The sequence below is a fragment of the Syngnathus scovelli genome, chromosome 8, assembly GCF_024217435.2.
Source record: "Syngnathus scovelli strain Florida chromosome 8, RoL_Ssco_1.2, whole genome shotgun sequence".
NCBI lineage: Eukaryota > Metazoa > Chordata > Actinopteri > Syngnathiformes > Syngnathidae > Syngnathus > Syngnathus scovelli.
The window spans coordinates 5,564,346-5,576,613 of NC_090854.1; the positions used below are offsets into that span (position 1 = coordinate 5,564,346).

Here is a 12,268-nt window from a genome sequence, read left to right on the forward strand (position 1 = left end):
GTGAGGGCTCTCCAACCAACATGGCTACACCATCAAACGGAACATACTTCATACAGAATGGCTGGTGGCTTTGTGGTCACAAGGTTTATCCGATGCTGCCCGCCAACTGGACAGGAGTGTGTGCACCAGTGTGGGTGACAGACCACACCTACAGGATATGACATCATCAGCTGACAGGAGCACACAACTCTTCTGGACTCGACGCAGAGCAGTTGCAACCTTTGACCCTCATGACCCTGTCTGGGGTGCGAACGTTCCAGATGACCATAAAGTATGGTCCGTCGGAGACAAAGTTGTCCTTGCGCTCTTCCCTCAGATGTACTGTTTCTGTGTTTTTCTTTTTGTTTTTATTGATAGCATTCTGGTCGCCTGTGGCACAGGGGCCGTGTAAGAATTTTCCTGCTAATAACATCTGGCCAGCAGGTTTTTCGCTTACACAATAAGTTTGATCTGGGGTATTGAGGTAATGCCTCATCTTCACTGGAAAGTGTTGCTATCATTGTTTGTTGTTTTTATTTTTACTATTCTTCTTTCTTCATTATACATATATATATATGTTTTTTCTTACTTGTCTTTGTTGTTTGGGGTGACATAATCATATGATAAAACAGGAGGGAGATGTTAGGGTTTTCCAGGTTATCTTTATCGTAGGATTATGTTGGAATGTAGACTGTAATGATTAAATCAATCTTGTCTTGCCCTCACAATGTAATGATTAAATCAATCACGTCTTGCCCTCACAATGCAGAGTAAGATGAAGTGGTTGCTTCCTCTGCTTGATTGACCAGCTGCAGGGGAAGCAATCAAAGTTGTTCTGTTTCCCACAACAGTGTAAAACACCCCCTGCTCTGATCTTATCAGAGGCCGGGGGTTCACCAAACCTGTCCACTCCCACCCCCACTCTGTTCCTCCTAATAAATATGCCCTTGCAGGGAGGAGACTTTTAGACTTCATTCGATAATCGCTGTTCAGACAGCGACGAATGGACTCTCCACCTGCAGGTGTCTAAAAGAACTTGCTTGTCTTCTGTTTGGTTCTTGCAAAATAAGTTGGAGTGAGCAAATCTCTAACAGCGTTCGACCGTGTCCCTCGAGAGGTTCTGTGGAGGGTGCTTAGGGAGTACGGGGTGCCTAGCCAACTGATAAGGGCGGTTCGGTCCCTGTATCACCGATGCCAGAGTCTGGTCCGCATTTCCGGCAGTAAGTCGGATTCGTTCCCAGTGAGGGTTGGACTCCGCCAAGGCTGCCCTTTGTCACCGATTCTGTTCATAATTTTTATGGACAGAATTTCTAGGCGCAGCCGAGGCCTTGAGGGGGTCCGGTTTGGGGACCTCAGCATCACGTCTCTGCTTTTTGCAGATGACGTGGTGCTGTTGGCTTCTTCAGGCCGTGATCTACAGCTCTCGCTGGAACGGTTCGCAGCCGAGTGTGAACCGGTCGGGATGAGGGTCAGAACCTCCAAATCCGAGTCCATGGTCCTCGATCGGAAAAGGGTGGAATGCCCTCTCCGGATCGGGGATGAGATCCTGCCCCGAGTGGAGGAGTTCAAGTATCTTGGAGTCTTGTTCACAAGTGAGGGGAGGATGGAGCGCGAGATCGACAGGCGGATCGGTGCAGCGGCGGCAGTAATGCGGACCCTGTACCGGTCCGTTGTGGTGAAGAGAGAGCTGAGCCAAAAGGCAAAGCTCTCAATTTACCGGTCGATTTATGCTCCTACCCTCACCTATGGTCACGAGCAATGGGTCGTGACCGAAAGAACGAGATCCCGGATGCAAGCGGCCAAAATGAGTTTTCTCCGCAGGATGTCCGGGCTCTCCCTTAGAGATAGGGTGAGGAGCTCGGTCATCCGGGAGAGACTCGGAGTAGAGTCGCTACTCTTCCACGTTGAGAGGAGCCAGATGAGGTGGCTCGGCCATCTTATCAGGATGCCTCCTGGACGCCTCCCTGGGGAGGTGTTCCGGGCATGTCCCACCGGTAGGAGACCCCGGGGACGACCCAGGACGCGCTGGAGAGACCATGTCTCTCAGCTGGCCTGGGAACGCCTTGGGATCCCCCGGGATGAGCTGGATGAAGTGGCTGGGGAGAGGGAAGTCTGGGAGTCCCTCCTAAAGCTGCTGCCCCCGCGACCCGACCCCGGATAAGCGGAAGGACTGAAGGATGGACACATATATATATATATATATATATATATATATATATATATATATATATATATATATATATATATATATATATATATATATATATATATATATATGTGTGTATATCCATCCATCCATCCATTTCCTGAACCGCTTAGTCCCCACGGGGGTCGCGGACGTGCTGGAGCCTATCCCAGCCGTCATCGGGCAGTAGGCAGGGGACACCCTGAACTGGTTGCCAGCCAATCGCAGGGCACACAGAGACAGACAACCAATCGCACTCACACTCACACCTAGGGACAATTTGGCTACCAAGCATGTTTTTGGAATGTGGGAAGAAACCGGAGTGCCCGGAGAAAACCCACGCGGGCCCGGGGAGAACATGCAAACTCCACACAGGGAGGGCCGAAGGTGGAATCGAACCCGCACCCTCCTAACTGTGAGGCGGACGTGCTACCCAGTGCGCCACCGATCCACCTATGTGTATATATATATATATATATATATATATATATATATATATATATATATATATATATATATATATATATATATATATATATATATATATTTATTCATTTATATATATGTACGATATTTTCTTACTGTTATATAATTACATTTCTTGAATCGAACAAAGTAACTGACTAATAAATGCCTACATAGTCAATGGTGAGAATTTAGAGCTGCGGATGAAGGTTTAAGGAGGAGCAGCCAGGAGAGTGTTTTATGATAACTCCACAGTCACATTGCAGGACCCACCCTATTCCAATACTACACACACAGTATGAAACGCATACACTACACTGGTTGCCATGGGGACTTGTCATGGCTGCAGATTGTGCTAATAGGGTAGCAATGGGTCCAACTGAGATCAGAGACATAGCTGTTATAATTTAAGATCAATACTCCAACCTCATTGATGTTCACTGATGCAAATTTTAATGAATAAAAACATCAAATTTATTATTTATTATTTAGCTAAATTACAGTTTATCAGTGAAATATATGTCGTTTGTGCTCCATAAGCACCATGAAGCAAAGAACAAAAAAGCTGCCTAAACAGTCTGTAGCTTTGAATAGGAAAAAGAGGGGTAATTAGTAAAAGGTTTTCTGTCTATAAAGATGTGAAGGAATAAAACAGAAAGAATCTTTGCACATAATGAAACAAACGAGACATTTATTGGAATTAAAAAGACTACTCAATCAAAAGGATACTGTCATGTTAATTTACAATCCGTAGCATCCCATCCCTTTCATGTATTTCTCTCTGTTGTCCATTTGTTTATTTTTTCGTAGTTACATTGAGCAAGTCACCTGCAGTCCACCATCTACGTGGCTATTGATGAAACCGCTAGGCAGCAATTAAGAGACTAACCCCCCCCCCCCCACACACACACACACACACACACGCACGCACACACACACACACACACACACACACACACACACACACACACACACACACACACACACACACACACGCACACACACACACACACACACACACACACACACACACACACACACACACACACACACCGAAACAAAGGCACCAAAGGAATAATAATGTATGCCTGGGAAAACGAGTGCTTTAATTTCAATTCATTTCCAGCCTGGGCCCCTGGGGTGCTGAGTGTGTTTGATCCCAAAGGCAAGTGAGTGGGGAGAAGGAGGGTTGCAGGCATATGTATGCAGAGGAGAAGAGAGAGAGGGGAGCCAGGGAGTTGCAGAGAAGCAGAAAGCCATTTAATATTCCAGACCATGTGTTGAGATGAGAGACTGCTCTCATACCTTCAGGTTCATGAGCATAATGAGATTTTTATTTTGCTGAGTGCAGTCTGTGCTTGTGTGTTCACTTTCTGATCACTCACTTGTGCTTGTGAGGGTGAGTGTGGGGGAAAAAAAAATCTCCCATGGGCTAACATGCCTCAATTATATTATCACAGCAGGGACTATGTATGTATTTATGAGACAATGATTCACGTGCCAATAAGGGAGTCGGGCTGATTACTTTAACACCTCAGATAAAGTTAACCTATTACCATTGACTTAATCTGACAGGAAATACACTTCTTATTAGCACACATAGAGCATATTACTTTCAGAACACTCCCATTGGGTACTTTCCCAAACAAACGTCTACAACTCCCAGACTCCTTGGGGTGAAAAAAGATCAGCTGAAAGTGCACGGAAAATCTCCCTAACATTCAATACTCATACAATGTATGGGTGTGTCTTGTAGCAATCCAAAAAAGTACCCAGTTTTACTATAAATAAGGGGAAAGAAGACCTGCACCTAAAAATGTGTATGCCCTTTCTTCAGAGCCCTTTGTATAAAAGAATGAAAGTTGAAACAGGAATCTTGCTCTGTTTGCATTCATTGCAGTGCACTTTGGTTCATTGCATGTGTAGTGTATCAATGTAAGGCTCAAAAGTACCCCCCATCCCCTCCCTTTGCAAAGCAGTTATGTTAATCAATGATTTATTTTAAGGAGCAACACTCAAATTTTGAGAAGTAGATATTTGCTTGATCCCAGGGATTCATAAAAATACAATATTTTAAATGAACAATTGCTTTTTTGGAATCAGCAAATTTCATTTAATAAATTAATATTGTACATAACAGCAAACTGGGAGTGAGCGAGAGAGTGGCGAGAGAGCGTGTGAGAGAGCGATTGAGAGATAAAGAGAGAGAGAGATCTTCGCGTGTCATCAATCCATTGTGAAATATTGAATAAATATACCCTGTATGCATTACCCATGCATGTGATGTTTAATTCCTTGGAATGTGAAGAGAACCATTGCCCCATTGCCCAGTGTACTGGCTCACCTCAGCTCTGTTAAATCCTCAAAATGATGATCTTGTGGCCCCTAACAATTTATTTTAGTTTTTCCTTGCCCTCCTGGGGTTAAAATCAGGAGATGTCTTTAATATTTTCCACTATTTTTTAATATTATCCACTGAGGGCATGGGAAGACTTTCATCCATCCATTTTCTGAACTTCTTATCCTCATTGGGGTCACAAGCATGCTGGAGCCTATCCCATCTGCCTTGGGTGGGGAGACACCCTGAGCTGGTCGCCAACCAATTGCAGGGCACACAGAGACGAACATTCACATTCACACCTACTGGCAATTTGGAGTGGTGAATTGGCCTACCATGGAAATGTGGGAGAAAACGAGAGTACCCCGAGGAAAGCCACGGGGAGAACCTGAAAACTCCACACAGGAACCTCTCAGCTACTGGCACTGAGACGTTTTTGTGATTAATTTGACTTAACCCAGCCGCACCTGTATGTACTCGGTCACTACACACCTTGCTGCCATGTGCACAAATCGATTTTTTTTAGTTAAAAGACGATTGCTTGAATGATACAGATTCTAACATATTTAGTATTCTCCTGTACAACTGTAGTATTCCACCTTTGATTTTATTAACATTCTATGGTTTCACACACCATCCAACTATACTCAATAGTACTCAACTATACTCAATCCCGCTCTTCACCTCATTTTGCCATCTGCTCCAACGTCAGTCATGGTTTCTTCTTTTTCACCACAGGCCCCTCAGTTTCCCGTTTTCTTGTAAACATTTTGCAACGAAGCAATATGTTTGCCACCCAAATTGCTTTAACAGGATTCAGCTGAGTCACCACCAGCAGATGTCCAGCACCTGTCCCGTGTTTACCAAAAGTACAGTGGAGCCTCGGTTTTCAACCACAAACCGTTCCAGAAGGCTGTTCGAGAAGTGAATCGTTCGAATTAAGAATCGTGTTTTCCCATTACAAATAATGGGAAGAAAATAATCCGTTCCAAGCAAAAAAAACGCAAATTAAGCATTTTTTCATTTGTGCATTTTTGTCTGATTGCGCAACTGCAGTGCACCGCCGAACGCGCAACCTAGCGCGCCGCCGCCGACCGCGCAACTGCACCGCGCTGGTTGCATTATTGAGACAGAGTGGTTGCTAAAATTTAGAAAATATTTTTAAAGTCCTAATGGACTTTCCAAAATTTAAGTGGACCTCATTGCGCAGGAAGCTTAATTTGGCCCGATCGCGCAACCGCAGCGCGCCGGGCGGTCACTGTCGCATTGCTTTAGGAGCGTCTTTGCGTTTTAGGATGGCTTTACTGCTCCCACTTGCTTCCTTTGGAGGCATGATTAGAGTTGATGCAATCCTCAGAGTAACGAGAACGTAATAACGAACGGAGTCAGTTGGCATGCAGGTCCTCTCGGCTCATCTCGCGAGGTTCGACAACCGAATTTCGTCCGACATCCGAAGCAAAAAAATCTCGAATTTTTTGTTCGAATACCAATTTGTTCGAGAACCGAGGCTCCACTGTATATTACTTCTCTCCTTACATATGATCTGAGTAAAGAGAGGGACACTTTGCTCTTTTGACCTAACATATTCTAACCAGAAATATAAATCCAAAATGTGAACTGCATCACCAGTCTAATAGAATTTCAGTTAGAATGAATAATTTGCCTGGGGCCAAAACAATTTGATTTTTTAATGACCACCGGCGGGCGTGGCTCACCTCTCCTCCTCACCGGCTGTGTTCCCTGTGAGAGATACGCGCTCTTGTCCTCGTCATACCCTGAATGTGGCCGACCTCCGCCACCCACCTCCTCACCAGCCGTGCTCCCTGTGACAGACACAAGTAACCACCTGGCTGAGCCATGGCATAACAGTCTTCTTTACTGAATGCTATTGTTTTAATTTGTTTTTAACTTTTTAACTATTTTTAAAGTGACCTTAAGTGACCTGAAAGGCGCTTCTAAATTAAATGTATTATTATTATTATTATTATTGTTAATATTAAACAATCGGGTTTCTCAAACTATCTCCCATAAAATGATCAGAACTGACTAAAGTTCGATCTAACTCATTGGTACTGCTTACCTATGTTTCCCTTCCATATCGATCCGTAAATTTACTCAAAACATTAACAGAACAGCCTATTTTGACATGAAATAGCCTTGTGCGTGTAGCAGCTATCACTATAGCATTAGTCACCTGCAAACTCCCATGAGCTTCAGTTCGCATACTCCCATGAGCCTCAGCAAAGTGTAAACAATCGCGTTTCTCTAACGATCTCCTATAAAATGATCAGAACTGACTAAAGTTTGATGTAACACATTGGTACTGCTTACCTATTTTTCCCTTCCATATCGATCCGTAAATTTACTCGAAACATTAACGGAGCAGCCTATTTTGAAATGAAATAGCCTCACGGGTACAACAGCTATTCAGTGACGCCCGCTGACCACTTTTGCCGTAATGCTGGGAAGTGATGCGACCTTGTAATTTACTAGTCGTACTAAAACATACTGAAACATTTTGGCAAAGCACTGTGTACAACCAGTATGGATCAACAAATTCATCAATTGATCCATATATAAGGCGCACCGGACTATAAGGCGCACTGTCGGCTTTTGAGAAAATTTTAGGTTTTTAGGTGTGCCTTATAGTCCGGAAAATACGGTATGTAATGTACGTATGTACATATCTATTTGTTTGTAAATAATTTTTAAACAAGCCAGATACCTGTGTAAATTTGGAACAATACAGATTTTGGTTCAAATTTGATTTTTAAACAAAAAGCACTATTTACCAAATCAATATGCTGATACCGTCATGATCTAAGTTTGTTTGGTCGGTCATTTGTCCTTTGCCATGTGCAGTGTGTTATATGCCGTCAATGGCACGCCTTGTCGACTCGTAAAGTCTGTTTATGCTAGTGTGTATTTTCATAAGCTTGTGTTTATTTATCCCAGTACCCTGCTTCGTCTTTTGTTCCATTTATTAAATTCCTTTTATCCTGCAATCCTGCGCCTCAACCCTGCCTCAAGCCTGACATATACAGTGAACAAGCATATCGATCAATGAAATTTTATTTTTATTGCCCTCCTTATACATGATTTGCAACCCAAAGTACTTTCTATGTATTAATTATAAGCCCTGTCACACACATACAGGTTAAAATGGTCCTCTAAAGACCTCAGATACAAACCGGATTCGGTTAAAGTTGGGAAATTTTGTAAAATGTAAATAAAAACAAAATACAATAATTTGAAAATCCTTTTCAACCTATATTCAATTGAATACACTACAAAGACAACATATTTAATGCTCAAACTCATAAACTTTATTTTAGTTTTCAAATAATAATTAACTTAGAATTTCATGGCTGCAACACGTGCAGTCGAAGTTGGGAAAGGGCATGTTTACCACTTCGTTACATCACCTTTCCTTTTAATAACACTCAGTAAACGTTTTGGAAGAGAGGAGACTAATTCTCTTAGCTTCTCATGTGGAATTTTTTTCCCATTCTTGCTTGATGAACCGCTTCAACTGAAGCGGTTCATCAAGCAACAGTCCGGCGTCTTCCCTGTCGTATTTTATGCTTCATAATGTGCCACACATTTTCAATGGGAGACAGGTCTGGACAGCAAGCGGGCCAGGGGAGAACCTGGACTCTTTTACTTCGAAGCCACGCTGTTGTAACACGTGCAGAATGTGGCTTGGCATTATCTTGCTGAAATAAGCAGCGGCATCCATGAAAAAGACGTCGCTTGGATGGCAGCATATGTTGCTCCAAAATCTGTATGTACTTTTCAGCATTTATGTTGCCTTCACAGAAATGTAAGTCACCCATGCCATGGGAATGAATGCACCCCCATACCATCACAGATGCTGGCTTTTGAACTTTGCGTTGATAACAGACGGTCCGCTTCCTCTTTGGTCCGGAGAACAAAACATTCAGTGTTTCCAAAAACAATTTGAAAAGTGAACTCATCAGACCACAAAACACTTTTCCATTGTGCATCAGTCCATTTTACATGAGCTCGGGCCCAGAGAACCCGGCGGCATTTTTCTGGTTGTTGTTCATAAACGGCTTTTGCTTTGCATGGTAGAGTTTTAACCCACACTTACTGATGTAGTGACGAACTGTATTTACTGACAGTGGTTTTCTGAAGTTTTCCTGAGCCCATTTGGTGATATCCTTCACCCCAGGGGTCACCAACCTTTCTTAAACCGAGAGCTACTTCCTGGGTACTGATTAAACCAAAGGACTACCAGTCTGACACACACTTCTGAAATAGCCAATTTGCTCAATTTGGCTTTCACTGTGTTATTTGTCATTTCCAGTTCACATGTAAGTATGATTTTAACAACAATAGCAAAAATACAGTCAAACCTTGTTTTTTTACCATAATCCGTTCTAGAAGGCGGTTCGAGAAGCGAATCGGACGAATTCCAAATCTATTTTTCCCATTATAAATAATGGACATTTTTTTAATCCATTTCAAGACAAAAAAAAATAAAAACGCCTTTTTTTTAAGCATTTTTTCATTTGCGCATATTTGTCCGATCGCGCAACTGCAGCGCACCGCCGAACGCGCAACCGTAGCGCGTCGCCCACTGCGCAACTGCACCGCGCTGGTCGCATTATTGTGACTGAGCCGTCGCTGAAATTTAGAAGATATTTTTAAAGTCCTGATGTACTTTCCAAAATTTAAATGGACGTCAGTGCGCAGGGAGCTTAATTTGGTCCGATCGCACAACCGCAGCACGCCGGCCGGGCGCTCACTGTCGCATTGCTTTAAGAGCGTCTTTGTGTTTTAGGATGGCTTTACTGCTCCCACTTGCTTTCTTTGGAGGGATGAATAGGAGTTAATACAATCCTCAAAGTAACAAAAATACAATAACAACGGAGTCAGTCGGCATCCGGGCCGCGCGGTCGGGTTTTTTCGGGTCCTCCCGGCTCATCTCGCGAGGTTCGACCTCCGAATTTTGTTCGACAACCGAAGCAAAAAACTCCAATTTTTTGTTCGAATTCCGATTTGTTCGAGAAAGCAGGACGTTCGAAAACCGAGGTTTGACTGTAAAATAAATAGATGCAACTCACTGACAAGTGCCGCTATTTGAGCTAATTATAGAACAGGCCTGCGGGCGACTCATGCAGTCCTCACGGGCGACCTGGTGCCCGCGGGCACCATGTTGGTGACCCCTGCTTTACACACTCATGTCAGTTTTTAAGGCAGTGCCGTCTGAGGGATCGAAAGTCACGGTCATTCAGTCTTGGTTTCCGGCCGTGGCGCTTACGTGCAGTGATTTCACCAGATTCTCGGAACCTTTTTATGATATTATGGACCGTAGACGTTGAAATCCCTAAATTCCTTGCAATTTTGCTTCGAGAAATGTTGTTCTTAAACTGTTCAACTATTTTCTCACACAGTTGTGGACAAAGTGGTGAACCTCGCCCCATCCTTGCTTGTGAATTACTGAGCATGTTTGGGGAGGCTCCTTTTATACCCATTCATGGTACCCACCTGTTCCCAATTAGCCTGATCACATGTGGGATGTTCCAAAAAGGTGTTTGATGAGCTTTTCTCAGCTTTTTCAGTATTTTATGCCACCTTTCCCAATTTCTACTGGACGTGTTACAGCCATGAAATTCTAAGTTAATTATTATTTGGCAAAAAAACAATTAAGTTTATCAGTTTGAACATTAAGTGTGTTGTCTTTGTAGTGTATTCAATTCAATGTAGGTTGAGAAGGATTTTCAAAATGTTGTATTTTGTTTTTATTTACATTTTACGCAATTTCCCATTTTCAACCGAATCCGGTTTGTACATACACATCCTAAAAACAATACCATAAATACCTCAGAAACCTGATATGTGGAAACACCTCTTAACTTCTATCACTCTATGAACATACTATTGTGATTACCCATCCTTTCCTTCAAAGTGAGCTAGTATACTTTCCAGCTAGGAAACATTTTAGCTAGTCAAAGACAAGACCACTGTAACAGCCAGTTGCTTGCATAATTTTTCTGTCATAATATTCATTTTTCTGAACCGCTTAGTCCCCACGGGGGTCGCGGGCGTGCTCGAGCCTATCCCAGCCGTCATCGGGCAGTAGGCGGGGGACACCCTGAACCGGTTGCCAGCCAATCGCAGGGCACACAGAGACAAACAACCATTCGCACTCGCACTCACACCTAGGGACAATTTGGAGTGATCAATCGGCCTACCAAGCATGTTTTTGGGATGTGGGAGGAAACCGGAGTGCCCGGAGAAAACCCACGCGGGCTCGGGGAGAACATGCAAACTCCGCACAGGGAGGGCCGGAGGTGGAATCGAACCCGCACCCTCCTAACTGTGAGGCGGATGTGCTACCCAGTGCGCCACCGAGCCGCCTACATAGCACCATTACGTCTAAATTTCAGGTCACTAGGAAAAGCTACAACAGCCCAAAAGATAGCCGCCAGACAATAAATCGCTACGATGACAGAAGGCTAATATTCCGTGAATCTTTCATCAAGGTCTATTCCAGAGAGGATTAGCATGCCACAGGATTTGTAATGTGGATTCTGAGTCAATATCTTCCGACGATACTACTTTACCCTTGACCACTATGGAGGAGCAGGGAAACACAGGTAAAAGCATGTAGATTACCATGATGGGGAACAACAATAGAGCCAAAAACAGAAAGCATCGTGAGAGGATAATGTCAGGTGTATGTTAGTATTAGTGGAAAAAGGAAAGAAATATTAGACCACAAAGAACACAGTAGTCTTTCTTCTTTATATGTCTGTGTTCTGGTTTTATTTTAATTTATCTAGCATTATTATTGTAAATTGAAGAAACTCTTCTCCCTGCGCCCATTGCTCTCCCTCTTCCTTGTTCAGACATTACAGTGTTTGTCTTTTTCTGTTTGAAAAAACAAAACAAAAAAACACTCCTCAAAGTCCTCGTTCTACATAACCCCTGCCACTGAGTCTCAGCCACACTGGAATCAGCTGTGACTGGCCCAATTTAATTTATCAGCTGTGTCAATTACACAATTACACAGTTGCACACGTTCAATTGTTTGATTATTATCAGCTTAGGTATATACCTTTTGAACTGATATAGGAATTGCAGAAGCAGAGTTTTTTATGCTGTTGCTATGGTTTGGAATATTGTTTTTGCTACGCAAGGCAAGCATGGAGGGAAATTTGACGGAAGAGCGACAGACTTTGTCTTCAATTCACCAACTTTTGGCAACTTTATTTGAAATAGGAGTAAAGACGACTGATGAGGAAGAAGGGCCAAATTCATGACAGCCACCA

General features: G+C 43.2%; 1 long non-coding RNA gene across 1 annotated transcript in view; it reads left to right on the forward strand.

Moving 5' to 3' along the window:
* Positions 1–1,014, forward strand: part of LOC137840533 (uncharacterized) — a 28,374-nt gene extending 27,360 nt beyond the window's left edge. The window contains exon 2 of the long non-coding RNA XR_011087252.1: positions 84–1,014. This is a non-coding gene — a long non-coding RNA (uncharacterized lncRNA). The remainder of the gene's footprint in view (positions 1–83) is intronic.
* The last annotated feature ends 11,254 nt before the right edge of the window (positions 1,015–12,268 follow it).